General features: G+C 37.6%; 1 protein-coding gene across 2 annotated transcripts in view; it reads left to right on the forward strand.

Moving 5' to 3' along the window:
* ANKS1B (ankyrin repeat and sterile alpha motif domain containing 1B) overlaps positions 1-27647 on the forward strand; it is a 758303-nt gene that overhangs the window by 854 nt on the left and 729802 nt on the right. The window lies entirely within an intron of this gene.

Consider the following 27647-nt stretch of genomic DNA (forward strand, 5'->3'; position numbering starts at 1 on the left):
ACTAATATTGCTTGGAGAATCTTTCTAAGATGACATTTACAAAAATGTCAAGGTCTTTATTCAGCAGGCAGTACCGTAAAAATAGCAAGGTTGATTTGCATATTTGAGAAAGTATTAACTTAAAAGTTGAATTGATGGACAAACAAAATCCGTTGGTGGGGGGAGGAAGCCTGAAGAATATTCATTAGAAAAAATTCGAGGAAGGCTCTTTAGTTTCTAAAATCATGGCTATTCATTTTCCGCTGGATATTTTTGGAGGCATCAGTCATCATTCATACCTTCACCCTAAAACATCTCTTAGGCAACCCAGCTGTACTGGTGAAGAATTTTAAAAAGCCAAATGATTTTCTTGGTTTTTAAAAACTGTTCTGTGCTACTCTTGACAAGTGTTGAATACAAACTTTTGGACGATGACGTTGTGTTCTTTACACAAGTTCTCATATGCTGTAGTTGTCAGATAATGCAGTTAATTACAGTACTGGCTAATAGGGAAAATGGAAACATTTGTATTACAGTGAAATGAATTTAGTTGGAAAGTAGTTGATGGGACTTAAAAAAGCTCCATATGTGATAATCTATACTTGTTGACAGTGACATTTTATCACATTTATCACTTCAGAACAATGAATATTTATGGGACATTTTTTTAGTAGGTCTTAGAAGTGATGACTCTTGTGTGTACTCCCTTGTCAAATAATTTTCACTTTCAAACACAAGCAGACAGTGTGTACATGCTTCAGATTAGGGCTGTAATAATTGCCCTTAGTCACAGGTAATTTATGCAAAAGCAGTTTATTTGTTTATAGTTTTAAGTTGCAGGTAAAATAAATATGTTTGCCAGTGGATCATATCAGTTATAAAAATGATTATGATTATGACTATATCCTGAAAGAGGTCTCTCAAAATATTCAGTTTCTTTGGAAAAAACACTAAAGAATTCATTGATAACAGTGAGAACTTCAGTTAATTTCACTGAGATAAATGGTATTTTAAAAAACCTATCTTTGTGATAGAACTTAAAGGCAAACATCTTTTAAATAGTTTCTCAGTTGTGCCATTTTAAAAGAAGAATAGATGTCAAATTTTAGGAATAAAATACCAACTATTTAATGTTGGTAACGTTAAATAGAATATCAAAATTGTGACCCACAATATACTTCTTGAATGAGAGGTTTTCTCTTTTGCTGGTTTTGTCAGAGGTAGCAGTAGTAGCTCTACAACAAGAATGCACATAGAAAACAATAAAACATGTTCATTAGAGTAGTTTGAACCAGGTTGTAAAAATCAAAATCAAACCCAATAACCTTTAAACCTGCATTTATCTATCTCATAGTGAATAAACAACTAAAACAGTGTCTTTGAAGAAAATGAGAGTTGAAATTTTATTCTTTGGATGATCCTTTGCATAAAATGAAATTCCTAAGAAGGCACATTTTGTTTAGTTGTTACTTTATTTCTCAAATGATTGTCATCAGAAATTACTTTATTTCTCAAATGATTGTCATCAGAAATTTATTTACAGGATAATGGAAACTATGGCCCCTCTCTCTTCAAATGTAATGACACTTTGATATTTTTAAATATTTTGGAATGAATTGTGGAATAGTTTGCCACCCCCCCCCCACACTTTGTTACTTGTGTTGTGTAATAATAGTGTCAGATCCTGTGCTAAATGCTTACATATGTCGTCTCATTCAATTCTTATATCAACCTTAAGTGGTTGATCCTCATTCCACAAATGAAGGACTAAAGAGATAGGAAGATTAAGAATTTGCCCAAGGTCACATAATTAGTAACGGCAAAGATTTGAAGTTCTGTGATTCAGATTTCCTTGACCACGTCTTAAGTCTTATTCCTTGAATCTGTTTTATTCACAAAAGTTTCAAGTATATGGCTTAGATAGTCTAATCTGAACATTCTTTTTCTATGAATAATAATTAAATTTAAAAATCCTTAATTTTTTTCTACTTAGAAAAATAATCTCATGACTGACCTTTGAGGGCTCACTAGATAAGAACTTTTCTGAAGATGCTTTTGATTACATATTACCTCCTAAGTGAGCAGTAGCTGTATGATGGGGAATCAGGTATGCTTGGGAGACATTGCAGTTTTCAGCAAAAGTAAGAATGACCTTGAATAAATATAAAAAACTCTCTAAGCCTCACTGTCCTCTTCTATAAAATGGAAATAGTAATAGTGCCTATCGTATAGGGTTGTTTTAAGGATTAAATGAGGTATAAAGAAATGAATGCAAAGCATTTAGCACATTGATGTTCATCATTAGGGTTATTATTTCTCATGCAGCTCTAAAGCACTTGACTCTATTTCTTAAGGCCTTAATTACTAAGGATTTGCTTCATATTGGATGGGGATTAATTTCTGTAGTAAGTTTTTCATTAGAATCACAGAATCTCCAAATAGAATGGGGCCTTGTAATCCAGCTTCTTACTTGGAGAAATTACCTCTAACATCCTTTTACCAGTTAGTTATTCCAGCCCTTTTAAGCCCTCCAATGACCAGATCCGTTCCGTTTTTTGACAGCTCTAGTTATTAAAAAAAAACAATTCTATTTAGTTGAAATCTACCTTCCTGTAATTTCCATAAGTTGGTACTAGTTTGGCCATATGAGTCAATATAAAGTAGTCTAATTCATCTGCCAAGACAATTCTTCAGGTGTAGCTATATTGTTTTCTTATAAATCTTCAATTTTTTTTCATTTAAGTACTATCATTTGCATCAGCCTTTTGTCGTGTGGCAATAGAGGATAGATGAACTTATATTTCCATACTTTTCACTGTTCTTTTTCTTTCTTTGCATGTTCTCAAATTTTGCAATGACGCTCTTAAAGTGTGGTGAGCAGAAATGAGCAAAATACACTAGATGTCATTTGACTAGTGTAGAATATATTGGGACTTGATATACTGTTGAATTAAAAAAAAAAGGGTTACAAAACAGCATTTGTAGTATGATCCTTTTTTTTTTAAGTAAAAATAGTGTGTGTGAACATTTTTAATGTGCATTAAGAAGTCTGGAATGATAAACACTAAAATGTAAATAGTATTCATCTTTGAGTGGTGGAATTGTGGGTGATCTTTATTTTCTTTTTGCTTATCTACATTTTCCAGTATTCTACAATGAACATATATTACATATATTATGAAATTATTTCATATATTATGAAAATAAAATAGCAGCTATTTAAAACATGATACAATGAAATTGTTACCTCATTATTGATCTAAGACCCACCTTAATACAGGTCACGATTTTTTGAGTTATGTAATGGTGTTGGCTCACATTGAACAGTACTCAATGAAAACTTCTAGGTATGTTTTTTCAATGACTTGTGAAGTCATGTTTCCCCTATCTAGATCTTTTTGACTCATGAGTCTGTCTTCCAAGCTTATTAACTTCTCTCCTCTGTATCATTTGTAGATTTAGTGAGCATGTTTTCTATAACTGGAATTCAACACACCATGATATATCCCCAAAGAACCTCTCTTCAGCTTAGTATAAATTTAAAAGTAGCAATCTTTATGCATGGTATTTCTACCAACATTGAAGCCACTTAATAGAACTATCATTTGACTACTTCTATCTACTCTACCCATGAGAATATTATGAGGTATTTTATCCATTGCTTTTTAAAATTCATGCTATGTCCTGTTTATGGCATTTCTTTGATCCACCCCTTTAATTGTAAGTCTAAATATTCCGTCCAAATCACGCTACTTTATTATAGCTTGTTTCCAGTAGCAAACCATTGATGATGCCTAATGTTGATGCAGATTTCTTCTACACCCTTGTATCTAATTCTTCTGGATCTGGATGCTTATGCTTATTTAAAGCAGCTAAGTGTGTTGTATGATCTCTGTTTAGAGCTTCAGTAATACCCTAACATGATTTTTTTATCCTTTCTGGTTTGAAAATGATTCTTGTTAGGGACGATAGAAGCAAAATGGAAGTTGGGAAGAATCAGATTCTTGGCATGTTGCAGGAAATTCTCTTGTGGTCTAACTTCTCTTGTGGTCTCACAGTTTTGCTTTTGCTCTGTCAGAGCCTAAGGTTACATTAGCTGCCGTAGCAGTGAACTTTTATACCTCCCTTCTTTTTTTCAAACTTAGCTGAAAGGGATATTAGCGTTTTTCCAGGACAAGTATATACTTGTCTGTGGTGTTTATTTTCAGTTATACCCCTCACCACCCGCTTTAGTCCGTAAAGAAATCTGAGCTCATCAGAGCTCATCAGAGTACTCAAGCTGAGTTGCTTCCTTCTTTTTTCTTCCTCCATACTGTATGGGAAATTTCACTTTATTTAACATATCTTTCATGAGACAGCTGCAAAACTTTTTAAAGTCTTCCTTTGGCACAACTGCCTTTTAATCTAAACAAAAATAATTCCATTTGAAATGTATATTGAATTATTTCTTTTTTAGTAAGTTTAGATTAAGAATTATTTGTATTTTAATAAAGCAATAAAAAGTTTAATGCCTCAAATTTACTTGATTTTCTTTTTTTTTTTTCCTGTGAGGAAGATCAGCCCTGAGCTAACATCCATGCCAGTCCTCCTCTTTTTTTTGTTGTTGTTGAGGAAGACTGGCTCTGGGCTAACATCTGTGCCCATCCTCCTCCACTTTATATGGGATGCCGCCACAGCATGGCCGGACAAGTGGCGCATCGGTGCATGCCCAGGATCCGAACCCAGGCCACCAGCAGTGGAGCGTGTGCACTCAACCGACACGCCACGGGGCCGGCCCCACTTGATTTTCTTAATGACACAAAGAATTGAGTACTATATAAAGTGCATTTAATAAATTCTTGTTGAACATAAAAAATCCAGTTCTCAAGACCCCTATGGGAAAAAATAGATCAGTAAGAAATGGGGGAAAATAATTTTCTGGTTACCAAAGACATATAAACCAGAGAGCTTACAGATTTTTCAGATTCAGTTCATGAAGTTTTTGGTGATGGGTACAAGGAGATAAGAGGCAACTCAGAAGTATTGTAATTTTCACAACTATTTGGGCAATTGTGGTTATTGGGACTCTGGTATAAGATACTCATTTCCAGGGAAACTGCATTGCTTAAATGGAATAAATCATAAATAGAGCAGTTAAACTGCATGAAAGTGTTATTCTATAAAAATAGTCAAGTTGCAAGTGGGTTATCTATTTTAGATAGTAATGATGTTTGAAGCAGTGATTGCACCATTATGTTCAAGGAGCTGTGTCTGCCAGAGTGAACAGTGCCAGCTGCATGATGGGGAGTGAGGGGAGAGGAGAGGGAATTTTGGTATTGACCTCTTTCTCTACTAACTGGGTTTTTAGCTCCCTCTTCAAAACTGTAAGGCTGATGTGTAGCAGGGAATTAGGACAACTAGCTGATGACTACTGGTCACCCTGTCCATTCTTACATTGCCCAATTCCTAGTATGTCTCAGTGGTTTCTTACAGTTGATGGAAGGGTAGAGCAGGTCTTCACTGACATTAATGCAGAAGCTTACAATATTTAACAGTGCCTCCACTGACTTTAGCAATTTAACCTCTCAGCTGACAGTAAACACAATTTGATTTGCTCAATTGTATCCTGAAATAATTTACTTAATTATGCATTTGAGGTAATTTTGGAAAATTCTTTCAAGAAGCCTATTATAGAATATTCTTCCTGAGTATTTAACTAGAAATGGAAGCTGACTATAATTTAAATCAAGGGTTAGAAAAGCCTAATTTCAACCTACAGAACCTGAAGTTATTTAACATTTAATGTATTTTAGTGTGTCTTTGGTTTCAATTTTGAACATATTGCAGCATGGTTTTAGTTAATTAAAATATGATGAGTTTTGGCTATTCATTATAAGTTGATATGAGAGAATATTTTATATTTGAAAAAGCAGGAATTTACACAGAAGACTTATTCTTTCTCATGTATGTGGTGATATGGTCATGTAAACCATATGGCAGGCAGAGGCACAATGCCAGTTGAAAATCCAATGAATTTTCTTGTGTAACACAGATCTAGGAACTCTTCTTTGAGTACAGTTTTCTTCTTTTGCATCAATAGGGCAGCAAGTGAATTCTACATTTGTGTTAAACCTGGGTCAGGCTTGAAATTGTGTGATTTTTGAGGGTGGATCAAAAATATATGGTGAAAGGATACTTTTGTTTTCCTCGGTTTCTTCTACTGCCGTCTTTCAAAGAGTGTTCATCGGTGAATCTGTTTCTTATAGATAGTGCTTTCTTATTTAACAGCATGTTTTCATGAATATGTCTGTAAAATGGAACTTTGATTCAGTTGTGTTGTAGTTATTTGGGTTCTATTGTGTTGTGAGAGCAGCTTTATTTAAAGTAGTTAATTACTTCTAGTTAAGTGAGCTGAACAAATCGGCCTAGACTTGTCACTGTTCTTTGATCAAATTGGATCAAATCTTGACTGATGGATGTGAGCATAAACAGCCAACCTCATTTCTTGCTGCCTGCTTGATATTTCTGTTCCCCACACCACATTTCCTTTAACCCTTCCTGCCCAAATCTGTTTTTCTAGAAAGAAAGCCTCTTCTCCATTCTAATTACTACAAGCTCACTCTGGCCCTAGTTTTTGTGCCAATTGTCCCTCTCCTAAGGGGAAGCAGACTTTGTGTGGGGAGCAGAGCTGCGATGGACTGTGTGATGAAAGGTAGATTAAGAAGAACAAATATTGGACCTTCAAAATTGAGGCATTTACAGAGTGTGCTTTCATCATCTTTAGTTTCCTGTCTACCTCAATGTTAATTTCTCCTCTAACCTAATGGAGTCAGTGCCCTCGTATCTTGCCTAACTTTACCCCACCACCAAAAGTACTTGTGAGAGCTGACAGTTAATTCACACTTAAGTGTGGTTGATTGGTAAAGGCTTTTAGGAAGAAGAACCTGTTAAGTATTTTCATTTAAAGAAGAAACAAAACTCTAAGGCAAGGGGCCGGCCCCATGGTGTAGCGGTTAAGTGCTCGCACTCTGCTGCTGGTGGTCTGGGTTGGGATCATAGGCGCGCACAGACTCACCGCTTGTCAGGCCATGCTGTGACGGCGTCCCACATAAAGTGGAGGAAGATGGGCAGGGATGTTAGCTCAGGGCCAGTCTTCCTCAGCAAAAAGAGAAGGATTGGCATGGATGTTATCTCAGGGCTGTAAAAAAAAAAACAAAAACCACTTTAAGCCAAAATAGTAAAGCTTTGGAGCTCTTGTAGCAGAAATGATGGAGTGAATTTTGTCAGATTTGCAAGAGGAGATTGGATGAAGGTGGTCATTTATGCTTCCTTCTTATAAGGCTGATGCTTTAGAAGGGGAAAGAGGTTTGATTGAAAACCTGAGAAGTGGGATAGCATAGAGCAGATGGTGGAAAAGCCTTTTCTTTTTGCTATTTATTTAGTTCCTAGAACTTTTAATTGTATATCTGTTATATTATACACCCAACTTAGATATCAGCATATGGTATGTTGTTTGCCTGTTTCCAGAAGTTATTCCCTAGATGTACATATTTGTATAATCACAGGTGACAAAGATATGGAATAGAATTGTATAAGAGCTTTAATATCTAATGTGGTTTGAGATTCAAATTCTTTTTAATGCATTTTCTTGTTATTTAAAAAAATCTCATGTTGTAAGTTGACTTCAGTATCTAGGTTATTCCATAAACCTGTGTTTCACTGTATAGGGAAGGCATTTGAAGTTCTGACCCCTGCATCCCGATTAGCATTCTTCTACATTAAAGTTTTCTTTCTCTCTCTCTGTGTCTCTCGTTTTTTTTTTTGCCTAAATTAGTATTTAGGCACTTTGAGTCCTTGTTTGGTACCTCTAGTTACATAAAACATTTCAAATGCAGATTAGTATCATATAAATATGCTAAATATAGTATTTTGTGTTTTGAATATACTAAAAAACTGCTGTATTTACTTACAGAATTATCCCTGTTTTGTATAGCTATTTTACTGCTGGTGTGGAGACATGGAAATGAGTGGGAGTGTTTAGGGGAAGCAGTAGGAATTATGCAGAGATGTGCTCTGGCATGGTAAACTCTAGCAGTGGAGTAGCCCAGGCCAGAGTTGCTTCCTGTTGGCTTGCTTTGGCTAGTGACCTGAGTGGTCTGTCACTCTGAAGGTTGATAGAAACTTTGAAAACATAATCAGAGAAGGTGAAGAATCACAAACAATGGTTAAACTACTTCCTACAAGTTTTTTCACTGGTATGTTTTATGCTATATATTAGGGTATATTTTGACCAAAACTTTATTAATCAATGAACCAACCACTATCCAACCAACCAACAAATCCATCAGGATTTTGTACGGAACTGACATCTAAGAACAGTGATAACAAAGAATGATTGCTCATTACAATCCTGAAAGGTATTATTAGTCCCATATTTATATATAGGGTAAAAGAGCAGAAAAATTGAATAACTTGCCCAAAGTTACAAAGCTAGTAAGTGACAGATCCAAGATTCAAATTCAGGTCTTTCCGATCCTGGGTATCTTTCTATTGTGCCGTGTTGCTTCCTTGTTCCATTGGGATCAGTGTATATCCTGGGTTAAAATATGAAAATACCAGTATGTTTGCACTATGTAAATAGAAAGTACATTTTCTACAAAATTATATAGTAACATATTTCAGTTCCTACAAAGTTTTCAATTATTTTTGTTTGTGCTCATCATTTAGTTTCACATTATAGGCAGTATTTTGCTTTACATTTGTTTCTTGATAGCACATGAAAAATAAACTGAATTCAGTGTCAAAATAAGGTAGCTAAAGATGTTTTAAACTATTTCTTTTATCAGTTATTATTTTCACTTTAAAACAGAGTGAAACTGTTTTACCCAAAATTTCTTGGACCCTTGTTGTTATCTAACTTGTGTTGTCTTCAAAGGTGGTTTAATAACTTGTCCATCCCAAGTCTTCAGATGGTTGTGATTTATTTCTCCCCATTTCTTCTGTCGCACACAAAGGAGGAAAATACCATAGTGTTCACCATAGTCTTCATTTAATGAACTTTATGATTTATCTCTTTCAAGCCAGTAAATCTGAGCTCATAGTTTTTAACTGAGCTCATTATTAACTCAGGGACCTTGTCAAATCTGGTGTTAATGCTCTGTTGAAAAAACAAGGAACCAGGCAGTTTGTCCTTAGGACCTTCTGTGCCCATCTGTGCCTTTGCTGAGCCTTTGTTCCTTTCTTGGTCTGAGGCATTCTTTGGCTTCTTTTACCTGAAACCCAGAACCCTCATTCAGTTTTATCCTGTACCCACAAAAATTTTCTAAATTACGTCTTATTCCCTCATGCCACATATCTCCATTTTCAGGAAGAGTAAATGGCATACTAGAAAGAAGCGACAGAATGTAATGGTAAAAGTCTTAGTCTTGAGTTTGAATGAAAACTCTGCCATTGAATGGACATTTGGCCCTAGGCAAGTTATTTAACTTCTTTGGCCTTCAGTTTCCTTATTTATAAAGTGAGGATGATAATATCTATTTTGTAGAGTTGTAATGATTAAAGATAATTTATATAAAGTGTCTAGCACAGTGCCTGTCACATAGGAGGGACTCAAAGTGTGTGTTTTTGTCATTTTTATTATTACTAAGACATTAGTGGCTAAGGAATAATTGTATAAATTTCATGAATAGCTTTATTCGATGGGAACTCTGGATATTTGCATTTTAATAGGTAAATTCTTTAGGCACATTGTCTTAATCTAAATCTTTAATGGTTGTAGGCACCAAGACAGGCCATTGGAGGTGATATATTTGTCCAATCTTCTTCTGATCCCAGAGATAGTGATTACTTTCTTCTGCCTACTTTTAGGAGTGGTACTGATCACCAAAGATTTAGCATTTGTTTCTTATCTTCTACATTCCTCACAAGGTTAATTTGAACAGAAAGAGATTGTGTTCTGCTGGAGTTGTACGTGCTGCAGATAATCCATGAGGTTAATGCATTCCTGATAAGCCTATCATTAATATTTTCTCTCTCTTTCTTTTTTTTTTTTTGGTGAGGACATTAGCCCTGAGCTAACATCTGTTGCTAATCCTCCTCTTTTTAAGATTGGCCCTGGGCTAACATCCATGCCCATCTTCCTCTACTTTATATGTGGGACGCCAGCCACAGCATGGTTTGATAGGCGTTGTGTACGTCCGTGTCCGGGATCCAAACTTGTGAACCCCGGGCTGCCGAAGTGGAATGCGTGAACTTAACCACTATGCCACCGAGCTGGGCCCCCTATCTTTCTTTTTAAAACATTGTTAATTGACCTGTATTTTGAGGGTGTGTACCATGTATTCAGCATGGTGATGGTGCTTTAGAGAATAGAAAATAGACTCTCTTCTCTAGGCAATTACAAAAATTACACACATGAGATTATAGTAATTGTATAGTAGTATTTAATTTTACTAGGGTATAAAAACTCACAAATTGTACTTTTTCTTTTGACTGGTCCAATGTCAACATTTGGCTCCCATCTTCCGTTAAACATCAATATATGATCTGAATCTGACCATGATTCAGGTTTAAGTAATTCTTTAATATTTGGAGATAGAACTATATACTCTCAAATATTTTTCTTTAAAAGTTTTTTAAAATAGTTTTTTTTATTTTGAAATAATCACATACTTGTGGAAAACCGGGAAGTGCAGTTCAAAGAACTTTTTTCCTGAACTGTTTGAGAGTAAGCTGCCAACCTGATGCCCTATCACCCCAGAATATTTTAGTTTGTATCCTAAAAACAAGGATATTTCCCTACATAACCAGAATACAACTACTAAAATTAGGAAATTAATATTGCTACAGTACAACTGTCAGATTCCATTCAAGTTTTACCAGTTGTCCCAATAATGTGCTTCATTGGGATCCAGTTCAAAACCACACATTACATTTTGTTATCCCTCCTTGGTCTTCTTCGGTATGGAATAGTTTCTCAATCTTTCCTTTTATGACCTTGACACTTTTTGAAGATGATAAGCCAGTTATTTTTTAAAGTGTCCCTCAATTTGGGTTTGCCTGATGTTTTCTCTTGATTAGATTCCGGTTATACATCTTTGACAGGGATAACACAGAAGGAAGCTGTGTTCTTTCATTGCATCCTATCAGGAGGTATGTGATTTTGATTTGTCCTGCTGCTCATAATGTTCACTTTAATCACTTGCTTAGTATCTGTCAGGCTTCTGTATATACAATTACTCTTTTTCCCTTTGTAATAACTATTGTATGGGGAGGTACATCTAAACTATCTGAATATCCCATTCCTTATAAACTTTCTTTTATTCACTTATTTATTTGTGTAAGTATGGACTCATAGTTTGCCTTTTTATTGCGTAAGTTATAATGTATTACTGTGATTATTAATTTTGATGCTTAAATTGTCCCAGACTTAGCCAGTGCAAGCCCTTTCAGGTGGGCTTTTTTGAGCATTTCCTTGCTTTCAGCATCAAAAAATGTTTTGGAACTCATCTTTCTTTGCCTCAGTCTTGGGTCAGCCATTTCTCCAAGAAGCCATGGTTCCTTGCATTGGCAAATGGTAATTAGAAGTTAAGATTTGGGTACTAGGTATGCTCATCAGTGAAAAAAAAATTCACACACAAAAGTACACACACTTACATCTATATCTATATTTATTGAAAACCATGTGTTTACACTGATTCTTCTAACTCTAGTCCAACTCCACAGGCAGGATTCATTGTAGTTTCTCCCTTCCTATATTTGTAACTTTCTTCTCCAATAGTGAAAAACTTGGCTTCTATTCTTTTTGGCACATATACTTATTTGATAAATCCCCTTTATGTAACCAATCCTTCTCTCCACTGCCGTACCTTCCCCTGTGTCAATGTCTTCCTTACTCCACTCAGGCTCTGCCACCCACGTTAGGCTGTTCTCCTACCAGACACCCTCTTGCCCTTTTCAGGTTTCTCACACTTATGCCAGTTCACATCTACAGAGGGATACTCTTTTTATCCTGTTTGGGGTCGGATCCCCCTGCACTGGGTGTGACCCCGCCCCCCCCCGGGCACGTGTGGATGCCCTCTTCACCCTGTTTGGGCTCTGACACCTCACGTCTGAATGTTCTCTGCCACCACATGGATACCCTCTTCACCTGACTTGGGCTCTGACCCTTTCACATCATGCACCCCTCTATGGGGATGCCGTCTCCAACTTAAGCTCTGACACCCCACGCTTGGCTGCCCCCAATGTGGACATCGTCCTCCCCTGCCTTGGGCTCTGTCACTTCACTGTAGGCCACTGCAGCTTCCCTTTTCCCTCTGGTGTAGATGCCTACCTCTCTCTGCACTCCTTAATAGCTTTAGGGACTGAATTGTTCAGGAGGAGAAGGGAAATGAGGAGGAAGGAAAAGAAGAAAAGATTGGAAGAGGAAGAGGATGTAATGCTCTTCTTTTTATCTGTGATGATGATAAGAATAATAATATATCTCTCCAAGTCAGCAATGCCTATACCTTTGTGTTGGAAGAAAACCAGACTATGGGCTATTAAGAATTCTCTGTAACATGGAGATTATGATCAAAGCTTGAGTACTGTGTGGTGCTTTTGGATGCTGTTTTTCCTTGCATTTTAAAATGGAGGAGAGATGATGATAATTTGATAGGCTGGTCAGCACTTTGCATTTTTTTATGAGCTTTTTCTTTCATGTATATTGTTGTGCATATGCAGTAGGCCTTCAGATTGACTGAGACAGAAAGTCTTTATATATTTTTTTGCTCTGTTTAGCTGAAAGTTTTTGTCATAATTTTCAGCGAAGTGCAGTCTCAAGAATTTCAGTAAGATGATGATAATGCAAAAAAAAGTTATAAAAACACTGAGATAGTAGCTGTCATTCACCAAGGAAGATGAGTTGGCAGAATTTGATAGGGATAAGGATTTCAGCATGTAGGTTTTCCTTGTTATATGATATTCCCACTATGATTTTTAAAATGCTACAAAAACATTATGTCAGGAAATTGACCAAGTATATTTTAAAATAAGTTAAACCTGCACAGGTCTTATAAAATGATTATTTCTCCAAATGAATCAGGATAGTAATTAATTCATGCTGGGGATTTCCCAGACTTTAAATTATTACCAGGAATCCATAATTCCTAGAAACAAATCTAAGCGAAGAAACTTCTAGGAAGCTCTTTAGTAAGCATTTGATATAACTGAAAAATACCCTCCTTATATGCAAAAAGTGGGAAAAAAATACTTTGGGAGCATGGCAGAAATAATTAATTGCAGTTATAGTCTGTACTTTAAAAGACCATTCAGCTTTTCATTGCCAAATTTAAGAAAAAATAAACAGCAGGCGGTATTATCAGTTGCTGTTCTTCTTTTCTAGGTCTGGGAAAACAAACTCAGTGGAAATATGAACAGAATTTTGGTTTTACTACCTAAGAAGGGAACCAAACAGGTCTAGATTTAAACAACGTATTTAACGTACAAGGTAACATCTAGGGATCTAAAGATCCCTAGGTTGGCTTTTCAGATCCATGATTCCTCCTCTTTACTTATCTTCTTAGCTTTTCTTATCATCAACAGCACCTCTAATAACATATGGCCTTTTCTTAGTATTTCTTTTTTTTTTTTTTAAGATTTTATTTATTTTTTTCCCCCTAAAGCCCCAGTAGATAGTTGTATGTCATAGCTGCACATCCTTCTAGTTGCTGTATGTGGGACATGGCCTCAGCATGGCTGGAGAAGCGGTGCACCGGTGCGCACCCGGGATCCAAACCCGGGCCGCCAGCAGTGGAGCGCGCGCACTTAACCGCTTAGCCACGGGGCTGGCCCAGTATTTCTTTTTGTATCTTGGCTTTCTATTTTTATGGAATCCTTGGGCTTCCATAGAAATGGTTTTTAAACTTTGCAGCTTGTGACATTCATTAGCAGAACAAGGGACCATGCCCTGTTCTCTTCAGAATCCTTCCGAAACTCTTGAATCTGGGATTGACAGATATTATTTTCTCAGCGATTTAATCCAATCCAAGTTTCTCTGATGGAAAGGAATTGAGGAAAAGGGTACAAGATCCATATCTAATGTGACCTTCCTTGAAAGTCTTGCTTGCCTGCTCTTTACAGGGAAATGGGAATTCATAGGACGATGCAAGTCTTACAGAATCAAGGAAAAGTTGAACTGCCAGGAGTTGGAATGACCAGGAATCAAGGCAGCAAGGATCAGGGGGACAGGATCATGTAGCATATACTAGGGGCTGCTGGATCTCTTTGGGCCCTACCTCGTGGTTGGGGGAAAAAGGGAGCAAAATCTCAGAAAAGGGGCATGTGGAAAAAAATTTATTACCTTGACTTCTTTGTGAACTTTTTCAGAGAATATACCTAACCTAGAAGTCTTTCTTCATCTTACCTTTCCTACTTCCTCTGTGTTATGCTTTCGTCACTTCTTTAAAAAGCCAAAATACTCTGATACAACTGGGCACCTTATCCAACATGACAATGGTGTTAGTAGCAATGTTATAGTTGCCAGGGAGTTTCCAATAGTAAAGTCACTCAAAGTGAATGCCTACCCTTCTCTTTTTCATGCTTATTGGCTGTGAACATTCTCCAGACTCTTACCATTACATTTTTAAAAAAATATATATTTATTTCAGATCAATGAGAAGCGCATTTAGAGAACCCTTGGGGACCCTTAGTTGACTGTGGGCCCTGACCTGAATTGAGAACATTAATCTAGAGTACCAAGTTTATACAGATTCAGATGAAGTCCAAGGTTTTCCTTTTTCCTCTCTAGTTAATATTTAGAGGTTCCCTCCCTCTTTTCTTTCTCATTTCTTTCCTTAATAGTTCAGTTGAGGGGCTGGCCCCGTGGTGTAGTGGTTACGTGCGCGCTCTGCTGCTGGCGGCCGGGGTTCAGATCCCTGGCGCCCACCGATGCACCGCTTGACAGGCCATGCTGTGGCGGCGTCCCATATAAAGTAGAAGAAGATGGGCATGGATGTTAGCCCAGGGCCAGTCTTCCTCAGCAAAGAGAAGAAGATTGGCATGGATGTTTGCTCAGGGCTGATCCTCCTCAGAAAAAAAGAAAAAATAGTTTAATTGTTTTTCCTCAGCAACTCAGCTATGTCAGCTTTCACTGGTAAACCTGTGGCCAGGCAACTAGAAAATGCTCTATGAGAAAAGAGAAATAGAAAGATTAGGAAATATAAGGAAAAGAAAGTTAAGAGAAAGAGACTTTTTTTTTTTTTTTTTGGGTGGAAGATCAGCCCTGAGCTAACATCTGTCACCAGTCCTCCTGTTTTTGGTGAGGAAGACTGGCCCTGGGCTAACATCCGTGCCCATCTTCCATCCGTGGGACGCCGCCACAGCATAGCTTGACAAGCGGTGCGTCGGTGTGCGCCCAGGATCCGAACCTTGCAGGCCACCGAAGCGGAGCGCGCACACTTAACTGCTACGCCACCGGGCTGGCCCAAGAGACGTGTTTTGACCATGGTTTTCTCAAGGTAATTTATGTGGCTACTTCAGGTAAATACCTATGAGGCCAGATATCTGTCTTGGAAATGTATAAGGGAACCTTACCCTGGATAGATGGTCACACCTAGAAGAAAAGGGGGAAGCTTATTCCCAGGGATTCAAGGGCTCTACCTTTGGCTTTCAGAGCTTGTTATGTGGATGGACTTGTGCTTTTAATCTGTGTCTTAGAAATATTGTTTCCAAACATCTATAAATATGAAGCTTAAAAGAATTCTCTACATTCCACATTTGTACACCACACATTTTGCTAATATTTCAAGAGTCTCCTGTTCTTTTTGCATATAAAGTGCTCATTTTGGCTGTTTTCCAGATATGACAGTTGGTGGACATGCTTCAGTAGAGAAAAGGAAATTTTCCCTGCTTATCTACTCTCTCCCGTCTGCCCAAGATAGTGTATCTGTCAATTGTGACCTGATTTTGAAATAATTTATTAAGTAGTGTGATGCATGATGTTATTTAGAATTTTGGTATGACATTGACTTTTAGTTCTTTGTAATAAGCTCTTGACTAGATTCTCTGGGTGAGGTTTATTGTTCCTTGGATTTTAACAATTTCTTAACTCCTTCAGTGAATTTGGACTCTGGCCAGTGTCAAGTATGAGTAGTATTTACTCAGGAAATTAAACATGCTTATTTATTCAGAAGATGAAGCATGCTGTATTTTTTTTTGCTGTGAAAACATTATTTTGGAAATATATTAATTTCATAGGTAAGGAGAATGTCCTTATTAGTTAGTAGACTGCTTAAGAAAAGTGATAAATAAATGAACATAAAATACTTATCTTTGGTAAGAATTATTGTTTCATGAAATATGTCGACATCTTTTCATTTTACTTTTATGTTAAAATTTAATGTATGTGTAATAGATAATAATTTAAGGTTTTTAATTTGTAATCTTTTCACTTGAAGTTGGGAGAGAAGTCTAAAGGAATTACGTTTCTTTTAAAAAACATGTTCCAGACTATTACTCCCAAATATCTATCCTAAATCTACATCTCTAATTTAGTCCTCTCTCCTGTACTCTAGTTATTCCCAGTGGCCTATTGAACATCTCCCCCTCAATGGAGGTATGAAACTCAAAATGTTCATTATCTTTACCCACAATTCTGCTCTACCGTTTGTATTAGTGGAACCTACAGTGCACCATTCATTTAAGCTAGAAACTCTAGAGCTGTCCTTCACTCTTTCCCTTCTCACTTGCCTCCATTCAGTATCACCACTTGCAGTATCAGCCCTTCCAATCCATTCCTTCCTCTGTCATTAAAGGAATTGTTCTAAAACATGTACTCTCTGACTTACAAATCAGTGGCTCTCCAGGCCTTAAAGAATAAAGTCCAAACTCTTTGGAGTATCATTTGAGGCCTTTTGTGATTTGGCTCCTTCCTGTCTGCCTCATTCTCTCCCAGTTCTCTGCAACAGCATCCTCCAACCATACCTGATTCCTGTACTTGGTGTTGTCAGCAGGCATCATGGGCTTTCCACTATTGCTCCCCCTGGAGTACCCATCTCTCCCTTGTGTGCTCAGTGAAGCCCTGTTCATCCTCCTAGACTCAACTCTAGCATAATCATGTCTTCTGAGAAGCTTGGCCTGATCTCTATCTTCTGTGCATCCCTGCACCTTGTACCTACGTCTATTTTTAGTACTTAGAATACTGCATTTTAATTATTTGTTTGCATGTTTGCCTTCTCTGTAGACCCTGAGCTCCTTCAGGCCTGAAACCTTGGCTTAATTATCTTTTAAAGTGCTGTACAGATGTTATTATTTTATGCCTAGAACATATAAGACATTCAGAAAATTATTCATTGAATCACAATGAGTGAATAACTGTGGAACAGGGCATGCTAATGGAAAATAGTTTGGACTATATCTTTTTGGACTATATCTTTGAGAGCAATTGTTGACTGAGAACATAGGTGTGGTTAGCAACCTCATTGCTGAGAAAAATGAAATCATTCATCAGGGCACCTATTATGTGCTAGGCACTGTGCTCATTGCCATACATGTATTAGTTTACAGGATATTGAAACCCGGAGAAATTTAGTAACTGGATCAAGTAAGTAACTTGACTAAGTAAGCAACACAGTTGGATTTGGAATCCAGAACTGCCTGACTTAAAAGCCAATGTTCTTTCCTCAGTGCTGGAAAATTATCAGAGACTGGGGGGAGTAGGGTGGTGAAAACACTTTAAAACAAAGGCAAGCAGTGTTTTCAGGGTAAAGGCCAATTTTGAACCATAGCTTCTACTTTCCACTATGGATTCCAGAGATGTCCGGGAGATGTTTTAGAAGAGGTGATGGTAAGTTCATGCTCTTAGTAGCTTTGAATAAATGAAGGAATGAATGAAGAGTTGATAAAGTGGGAAGAACTAAAGAAAATTAAGCAAAAAGAGAGGAAAAAATTGTAAGATAATTTTGCCTAGTAAATTTATATCAGATTAGAGTAAAGGGAATGCTAGTATTGAGCACTTAGTGTATGCTAGTCTTATGGATTTATCATCTCTTTATCAATGCTCTCAGCAAACCTATAAGGTAAGTATTATTTTCCCCATTTGCACATGGTTAAGGTCTCAGATACACTTGAGCCTTAAAAGAGGTTAAACATCTTGTTGAAGTTCACATGGACAGAACCTGATCGAGCTTGGGTTCAAACCCAGCTATATATGACTCTATTTCATGAGGAATGGAGATAATCTCATTTGTAGCATCAGATATCTCAGTGCAGCCGCAATATGAATAAATTGTCATGGTGAATTAACAAGATGTTATACAGAGCCAAAGTCAGTCCAACCAGTGGCTCCTTTGCGCTGGCTCAATTGGTAACCGGTATTTTTATCATTTTAGAGGGAGAAGGAATATAATATAGTTGTGATCTCTTTTCTTGGGAACCTTGCCTATTGCTCTCAAATTGAGAGAATGTACCAGTGAAATATGACTTTAAAACTGTTTAACAACTGATAAGGCACAAACGTTGATCAATTAGATGGATGCTGGCTGTAAATATCTGGAGAGACTGTACAGTGCATTCTAGCCCAGTATCAATCTGTGCACAGCCTATTGGACTGGATCTGTTTAGAAGCTCCATTATCTGTAAAGCTGAGAAGCAAAGATTTTTTAGCATGGATTGTGTTACAGAATTATTCTGCCACCAGATTAATTTGTTATATATGCTAAACCAATTAGCATTTATAGTGAGAATGACATTTAAGGAGAATGAAAGGAGATGTAGTAGAATAATGAAACTCTCATTTACATGATGTACCACCTTGCCTACGACCCAAAAAAAGCTTTACTAGTTTGGTATTTGGTTTCTCATTTATCCATCTGCTTGTTCGTTTGCTCATTCATTCATTCTGTATACTTTTATTTTGAGACTGTTATTTCTGTCAATTCTGAGAAAGGATTTTTCTTTTTTTTTTTTCTTTATAAGCTATAGGATAGGGATATTCTGATCATAATCAGTCTATGAATTAATTATTTATTTACGTATTGACTTATATATTAAGCTGTAAGCTATTTAAGGGTAGGGACCATGTGTTTTTTTATCCCCCCAGCCCTCCGTTGCCTAACACAGTACTTCAGTAAGTATTTTGGTAACTGGATGAAAGAACTCAGAATTCAGTCAATCTAAATGTATTCTTTGTGATTCAAGCCCGCAGGTTATTGTTCATATATTCCTTCAGTCACCATGTAATGAACTCTTAAAATCTATAAGTGGCAGTTCTAGAGATAAGAACAGCCCCTAAGGTGACTACAGAAAGAAGAGATTAAATGGCAGGACTCCAGAGTTAGACAGGAGAAGACCTGCCCTTTTAAAGGCTGCTTTGATGTGCAGTGTCAAACCATATTGTCACCCTGGGCTGTAGGGAGCAATAGGTAGTTAGGATTAGTCAGGTTGGGCTGGAGACCAGATTGTGTAGACATCCAAGTCCAGAAAACAAGGGATTAAAGTCTCCCCATTTTCCATGGTGAAAAACAAGCCGGGGAGTTTTGGAACCTGACAGAGGCAACAGTGTCTTAGGTGTCAGATGAGGGAGCTAAGGGTCTGAGGACCAGTATATCATAGCATTGCTGGGAAAAAGGCAAAGTCTCAATGGTCAAAGCAAACACAGAGCCTGGGAACGCAGTAGGTCAGGGAGCAGAAGAGAGAGTGAGCTCGAGCCTAAGGCAGGTTTTACTTGATTGTTGAGCTATTTGTATGTCTTAGAACATGAGTGAAGTAGCTGTTGAGCAGGTTTTCTCAACTTTGGCGCTATTGACATTTTGGCTAGATAATTCTTTGTTGGGGTTGGGGCAGGGCTGTTCTTTGCATTGTAGGATTGCTGCATCCTTGGCCTATACTCGCTAGATACTAAAAAATGTCCTTAGACATTGATGAGTGTCCCCTGGGAGGCGAAATCACCCCTGGTTGAGAACCAATGTTTTAGAAGTTTATGAATCAAGTAGCTGCTGTTGACGAAAGGGTGAAGGGAACAGTGACTATAAGTGACTCTATAAACGTTACATCTTTTTGTGTGAATTCCAAAGGGAATCAAGGACCAAAAGTAACCTAACTGTGAACACATTGTGAGAGATGAAATAAATACCAAGAAGAGAAGTCTTTGCAGTTGCAAATGCATGGAAATGTGAATTATTTTAGATTGTAGTGGAGAAATAGTGTTTGGAGAAAGGAGATTAGAGTTGATATAGTTAGCTGTAGTTTGGAGAGAACTTTGAAAGTCAGTTAGAAGGCTTAATTAATCTGGAATTAGGGTTTGATTAATCTGAAATTAGCCAGGAATAAATGTTAAAAGAGCTCCTGGATTGAAGAATTTATTTTTGTTAGCTTTCAATTTCTTATTTATTTCATTTTTAAAAGTAAAACAGGAAAGGAAGTCCTTTAATTAAAAAAAATTCAGATTTTGTTAATTTTTTGATATTTTATCCTGGTCACTGGGCATTACCTACCTCACGTCTGCTGAGCAACTCTCTGGTATTGGTAGCCACTACTAAGAAAAATAGAAATTTCTCTGTCTCTAAAAGAGTATGTTGTTTATATTTGAGTCTTCACAAGTTCTTGGTAGCTTCTTCTGGCCTTTTCCCGCTGTTGCTATTGCATAAATCAATCAATTCTCCCATAAATTCCCTATTACATTTACCAGAGCAGCTGTTCCAAACCTTTTCCACTTTCCATAAATCCCATTCTTGCTGTAGTCACTCTCAGCAGATAATGTGGTCTTTTATTTAAAGGAGATTGAGGAAATGTGGGCATGAGCTTTTCAGAATTTTCTTCTCTGTATTTCTCTACCTCTATTTTTTTTATTTTTTTTTGTGAGGAGATCAGCCCTGTGCTAACATCCGCCAATCCTCCTCTTTTTTTTTTTTTGCTGAGGAAGACGGCCCTGGGCTAACATCTGTGCCCATCTTCCTCCACTTTATATGGGACGCCGCCACAGCATGGCTTGCCAAGCAGTGCGTCGGTGCGCGCCCGGGATCCGAACCAGCGAACCCCGGGCCGCCGCAGCGGAGCGCGCGAACTTAACCGCTTGCGCCACCGGGCCGGCCCCTACCTCTATTTTTATTCTTTCTCTTTCCCTCCATTTCTGCCCTGTAGTGAGAAATGCCCCTCCTCTTTACTAAGACCAACCTCTGCATCTCTGCTCATGATTACATATTCTTCCTTTCTCCTTCAAGCCTTTGTTAATTATCCTTCAATTTTCCTCTTGTCTTTGAATTTTTATTCTCTCCTCGTATCTTTTATTAAAAAGAAAATCATTCCATCACGTTTGTTAAAGAATGGTAAGACAGACTTTATTCAGGACCATAGCTATAGATGTAGGGACCACTGCAAAGGAGTTTTGCAGTCAGGAAAAGAGATTGGGCTCAACTCCAAATACAACAAGGAGAAATGGGAATTTATAGCCAAGGAGTAGGATGGGGGTCAGTGAATGGAAAATGACTAAGAGGAAACATCAGAGGTAAGGGAGGATTCTGGTTAAACTGACCTAATGGGATTCTTGCTGATGGTAGGCCAGAGTGATTAGACATTTTCTGGTGGATGATAGAGGATGAAGAACCCAATCAGATATTGAGGGTGATCAGGTATTGAGGATGGGGGATTCTGGCTAAACTGATTGGCAAGATTCTTCCTAAAATTGGACAATGCAGAGATGAACATGGAAGCCCAAAAGTCAAGGCCTAGTTGAGAAGAAAGTTTAGAACAGCCTGAGTAGACTTTGGTCAAGGAGAGACTATTTGTTACTTTCCTTCTGTATTCATGCCCAAGTTTCTCTTTTTCTTAAACAACAAACTGAAAAAACCCCCAAATCTTTCCTTGACCTTACCATATTGTTCAAATCCTGCTTCTCATTCATCTTAGGCTTTTTCTCTTCCTCTTCACCATCAGATTATTTGAAAAAAAGAAGAACCTATGCATCCTGCTTTACTAACTACTCCTTTACCTTTTTTTTTTTTGTGAGGAAGATCAGCCCTGAGCTAACATCCATGCTAATCCTCCTCTTTTTTGCTGAGGAAGACCGGCTCTGAGCTAACATCTCTTGCCAACCTTCCTCCTTTTTTTCCCCCAAAGCCCCAGTGGATAGTTGTATGTCATAGATGCACATCCTTCTAGTTGCTGTACGTGGGACGTGGCCTCAGCATGGCCGGAGAAGTGGTGCCTCGGTGTGCGCCCGGGATCTGAACCCGGGCCGCCAGTAACGGAGAGCGTGCACTTAACCGCTAAGCCACCGGGCCGGCCCTCCTTTACCTTTTGCATTCATATGCTGTTGAGACATCTCTCTTAAGCTTCACTGTTATCTTCCTAATCACCAAATCATATCACGCCCCCATCTTCATCTTCTTGTGTTTCTCCACAGCATTTGATATTATTGACTATCTTTTCTTTCTTAAAACCTTTTCCTCCCTTGATCTTTGTGACTTAATGCCCACCCAATTACCCTTCTATTTTTATCATTGCTCCTTCTTTGGATTCTTTGATAGTTTCTTTCTCCTAGTTTAAGCATTTCTAAACATTATGTTATTGATATTTTCCTTCTTTTTTTTTTTTTTTTTTTTTGTGAGGAAGATGGTCCCAGAGCTAACATCTGTGCCAGTCTTCCTCTGTTTTGTCATGTGGGATACTGCCACAGCGTGGCTTAATGAGTGGTGTGTAGGTCCACGCCCGGGATACGAACCTGTGAACCCTGGGCCACCAAAGTGGAGTGCATGAAGTTAACCACTGCACCACCAGGCCAGCCCGATATTTTCTTTCTTTACTTAATATTTTGTTTGTTATTTACTTTAATAATGGCAGAAACCACCTCTGTATAAGAAGCTTTCTAATTTATCTCTCTCATCTTACTTTTTATCTTGACCTTTGCCCTTGTGTTTCCAACCATTGGATAGCTCTGCCTTAGTATGGTGTTGTTACTGGAAACTCACTGTGTCCAAAACCAAATGAATGAGACTTCTATTTAAACATCATGAGTAGACCATGTGAACTCCTCTTCTTTCCTTCCCCAAATTTTACTGAAAAGGTAGTGGAGTACTTAAAAAGTATTAACTTATAAGGACAAAGAAATTGAGAGAGTAGATGAGAGGGCTTAAGAAATTTTTAAAAGGTGGAAAGTGAAAGGAAGAATAGTTACTGACTGTGCAGAGAGGAAGAAGTTACAACTGTAATGCCTATAGAGGAGATACTGATAAGAAGCAAGCCCTTGAGAGGCTCACACTTAGAAACTCCTGGTGCTACAGAAGCTGGGAGTAAAATATGGAGCAGAAAATGGACAAGAGCTTTTAGACCACCCAGGTACCCTTCCCTACCTTGGGTGTTGGGTGACATTTCCCTTTACCCCCTGAAAGAAGCAGAGAAAATTCAAGGAGAAGAATACTTCCAGAAACTCCTATTGATTTCGTTAGAGTAGTAAGAGAAGGTATTGGATCCTTAAAACAAGAACAGATGCTATGAAAAAAAAACTATCAGATAACAAGAAAATGGCTTAGACATTTAAAATATGATAAACAACGTAAAAAAATTAGAAGAGTTTGAAGATAACGTTGAAGAAATGTAAAAGATTCACAACAGCAGCAACAACAACAACAACAAAAAAACAAAGAAAAAAATAAACTCAAGAGATGGAACAGGAAAGAAAAGAAAAATAGAGGATCAATTCAGCATATTTAAGATCCAACTAATAGGGGTTCCACACATGAATCCACGTACCCAAGCCCTTGGGTGGTGCTCTGACACTTACTTTGGATTTGGCTCTGTGACTTAATTTGGCCAATATGGCAGTAGAAAATTTGACACAAACAGAGGCTTAAAATACATTTCTCCTTCTTGTCTGAAACCTCTGTGATTATTGTGAGATCATGCTCTAGCCAACCTGCTAGAGGATGAGACTCATGGAACAAGGCCCTGTCTTACCCAATGCCATTTTAATTCAGCTAATGGCCAGCCTACCACAGATATGTGTGATGCCCAGCCAAGACCAGAAAGAACTGCCTAAACAAACCCAGCCAAGATCAGCAGAACTGCCTAGCTGACTGGTAGAATTCAGAACAATTATAAATGGTTATTATTTTAAGCCACTGAGTTTTAGGATGGTTTGTTATGCATCATTATTTTGCCAATAGACAACCGATACAAATAGAGAACAAGAAAAAGACCTGAAGGAAGTTATCAAAGAAATATTACAAGAAAATTTCCTCGTACTGGAGGATACAAGTCTCTAGACTGAAAAGACTCCCCAAGTATCCAGCATAATGAATGAGAAAGGACTATGAAGCCACATTCATTCCATGAAATTTAAGAACATCATGGATTAAAATAAAATCCTAAAAGCTTTGTGGAGGGTGTGTAGAACAAAAGAAAACATAAAAACAAGTCACATAGAAATGGAAATCAGAATGGCATCAAACTTTTAACAGCAGCACTGGATTGTAGAAGACAGTGATGCAATGCTTTCAAAATTATGAGGGAAAATCATTTTCAGCTTGGATTTCTCTATTCAGCCAAACTGTCAATTAGATATGTGATAGAATAAAGATGTTCTAAAACATAGAAAGATAACACATTTATGTCTTATATGTCCTTTCATAGAAAGCTTCTGGAGGATGAACTTGCGTAAAACAAGGGAGGAAATCAGTGAAGAGACAGACATAGGATGCAGGAAACAAAGGATTCAGTATAGGGGGCAGAGAAAAGAGAGTCCATGAAAACAGCTGTTCACTAGGCTTAGAGAGCAACCAGTCTAGACTGGAAAAAAGGGCTGGAGGACTATGGGAGAGTTTTGGGAGGAACAAATAAAACAAGTATTTGGTATGTTTGAACATTTGAAAAAAATTGTCAGTTGACAAATATGTTGGACTTGGAAAAAAATAGTGACAGGTAAATGGAAAACTAAGCATGTGAAACAAATGCTAATTATTAACTTCAGAAAGATATTTTTATAAGTATGGAAACATAATCATATTACATTATCTGGCTCAGTAATAAAGAATATTTATGTAGTCATAATGATGCTGTAGACACTACTGATTTAAATATATATTGGGAGAGAAAAGTGTATGCGTGGTGGGAGGGGAGTGGGAGGAAGGCTGATCGTGTAAAAGCACCAAATTCTCAATTACTATAATAGGAATTAAAATGATAATCTTGGAAATTGATCAATCAAGAAATATCCCTATAAGCTTTGTATTTATACCAGAACAAACTACTAAAAGAGTTGGAATGTGGCTTATAAGATGTAGGACTACAGTAAATGTTGGCTAATTTTTTCTATTAAGGCTACAAAGTAAATATTTTAGGTTTTATGGGCCATAAGGTTTTTGCTGTTGTAGGGTGAAAACAGTCATTGACAATTCATGAATGACTGGACATGGCTGTGTTCCAATAGAACGTTATTTACAAAAGCAGATGGTGGACTGGATTTGGCCTGTGGGCCATAGTTGGCTAACCTCTTGACTAGAGGGCAAAGAGAGATAGGACAGGGATAATTTTGCCTTCAAATTCAAGTTTAATTTTTGGGCTTCCCTGCCTTTTTTTCCCCCTTAAATGTAGAGTAAATGTAGAGTAATTTTGCCCCTCACATTAGTCCCCCTTCTTCTTAACTGCTGAGATCCTAGTTTAGACTTTTCCCTGGACTAATGCACTAATCTCTTAACCCCAATATTTGGCCCCCAAAATGTGTGTCCACTTTAATATTTATTTGTAAAGAGTTATGCTGTAGATTATATGAACTACTTACCATTCTCCAAATGTTAACCTGGATTCTTGCCTCTCTACTTTATGCTGTTTCCCCTGGAATTGTTCTCATTCCTTAACATCTCATCTTTTCAAAATTGTGTATATCTTTCCAAGTTCTACCTGAAATAAATGCCTCTCTAAGAAATTCTTCGTAGTTTTTCTTCACCAGCTTGCAAACTCGCATCCAACTAGCCAACCAGAGATGATTTATCCCTCCTTTGGGAGAGATTGAGTTTTGGGCTCAGTCAGCCTTGAAGTTGAATGTATACCCTACCATATACTTGCTATATGACCTTGAAAAAATGTTTTTAACCTGTCTAAGCCTTTATTTTTTTTAATCTATAAATAATTCATATGGTTCTTTATAGAGGTAAAAGTCGTTTGATATTGTTTTCTTCTCTTTTAACCTCACATTATAGTCATTTGTGTACTTCTCCTATACCCTAACCCTTAGCGTCTTGAGCTCAGATTGTATCTTCCTCATCTTAAATATCCCGAAGCAGTGCTCAGTAAGCATTGATTTGATTGAATTGAATTAAGAAGGAAATATCTCAGAGTTGATCCTCAGCTGAAGAATTCTGATTTTGTGATAAAATTAGAGAAATTTGTATTCTACAGTTTGCCTGTTCTTTGTTACATAGTCTATTTTTATTAGTTCACTTCTTTTTTCTCCCACGTTGCAAAGGAGGTGCAGTGTTGGAGAGAATACAGTGACTTGGTTTTTCCTTTGATGGGAACTAAGCCATATGTTTGTATTGAGTCAGCTACTCCAGACTCTGAATTCTCAATCAGATGGTCAGCAGCATTTAATTGAATTCCCAATATGTGCAAGGCTACACTGGGTGCTGTCACTCTAGGGAAGTGTAACCATCTGGAAGAACTTTTTCAAAGAACCCAGAATATGAGAATATGTCTCTTTGTGTCTAAATTAAAATGATACTAATTTTGGCAAAGTAAATAGCTGATGTAAATGCTGTCTTTTTTCTCCTCCCTCAGCCCTCTTATCACTCTTTCTTCCAATCTCGAAGAAAAGGCATCCTTCTTTTTTGCTATGGCCAGGATAGTATACTTTTTCCTTGGTTTCTTTCCTTCCTAATTATTGGCAATTTGTGTAATACAAGATTCTGATTTTTTTTTTTATAATTTTATTTTATTTATTTTTTCCCCCAAAGCCCCAGTAGATAGTTGTATGTCATAGTTGCACATCCTTCTAGTTGCTATATGTGGGACGCGGCCTCAGCATGGCCGGAGAAGTGGTGCGTCCATGTGCGCCTGGGATCCGAACCCCGGGCTGCCAGCAGCAGAGCGCGCGCACTTAACCGCTAAGCCACGGGGCCGGCCCCAAGATTCTGATTTTTAAAATCTTCTTCAAGGTTTTTTAGCTTTTCTAACTTTAGATATGTAAATGTGATAGGCAGAATCCTAAAATGCCCCCCTAAGATTTCCTGCTATAATCCTTAGGACTGTGAATATGATAGATGTTACTCCCTTGATTATGTTGGGTTACATAGAAAAAGGGATTTTGAGATATAATTAAGGTTACTAATCAGTTAACCTTAAGTTAGGAAGACTATCTAGATAGGCTTAATATAATCACATGAGCCCTTTAAAAGCAGAGTTTTCTCTAGCTGGTAGTGGAAGGGGAAGCCAGAGATTCAAAACACGAGAAGGATCCATTGCATTGTTGCTGGCTTGAAGATGGGGGCTATATGTGCAAGAGCTGGAGAGCAGCCTCTAGGATTTAAGGGCAACCTTCAGCCAATAGCCAGGAAAGAAATGGGACCTCAGTCCTGTAGCTGCATGGAACTGAATTCTGCCAACAACCCGAAGTAGCAAGGAAGTGAATCCTTCTCCAGAGCCTCCAGATAAGAGCCCAGCCCAATCGATGCCCGAATTTTATCCTTCTGAGATCCTAAGCAGAGAACCCAGCTAAGCCCCTGTGG

The sequence above is a fragment of the Diceros bicornis genome, chromosome 25, assembly GCF_020826845.1.
Source record: "Diceros bicornis minor isolate mBicDic1 chromosome 25, mDicBic1.mat.cur, whole genome shotgun sequence".
Taxonomy (NCBI): domain Eukaryota; kingdom Metazoa; phylum Chordata; class Mammalia; order Perissodactyla; family Rhinocerotidae; genus Diceros; species Diceros bicornis.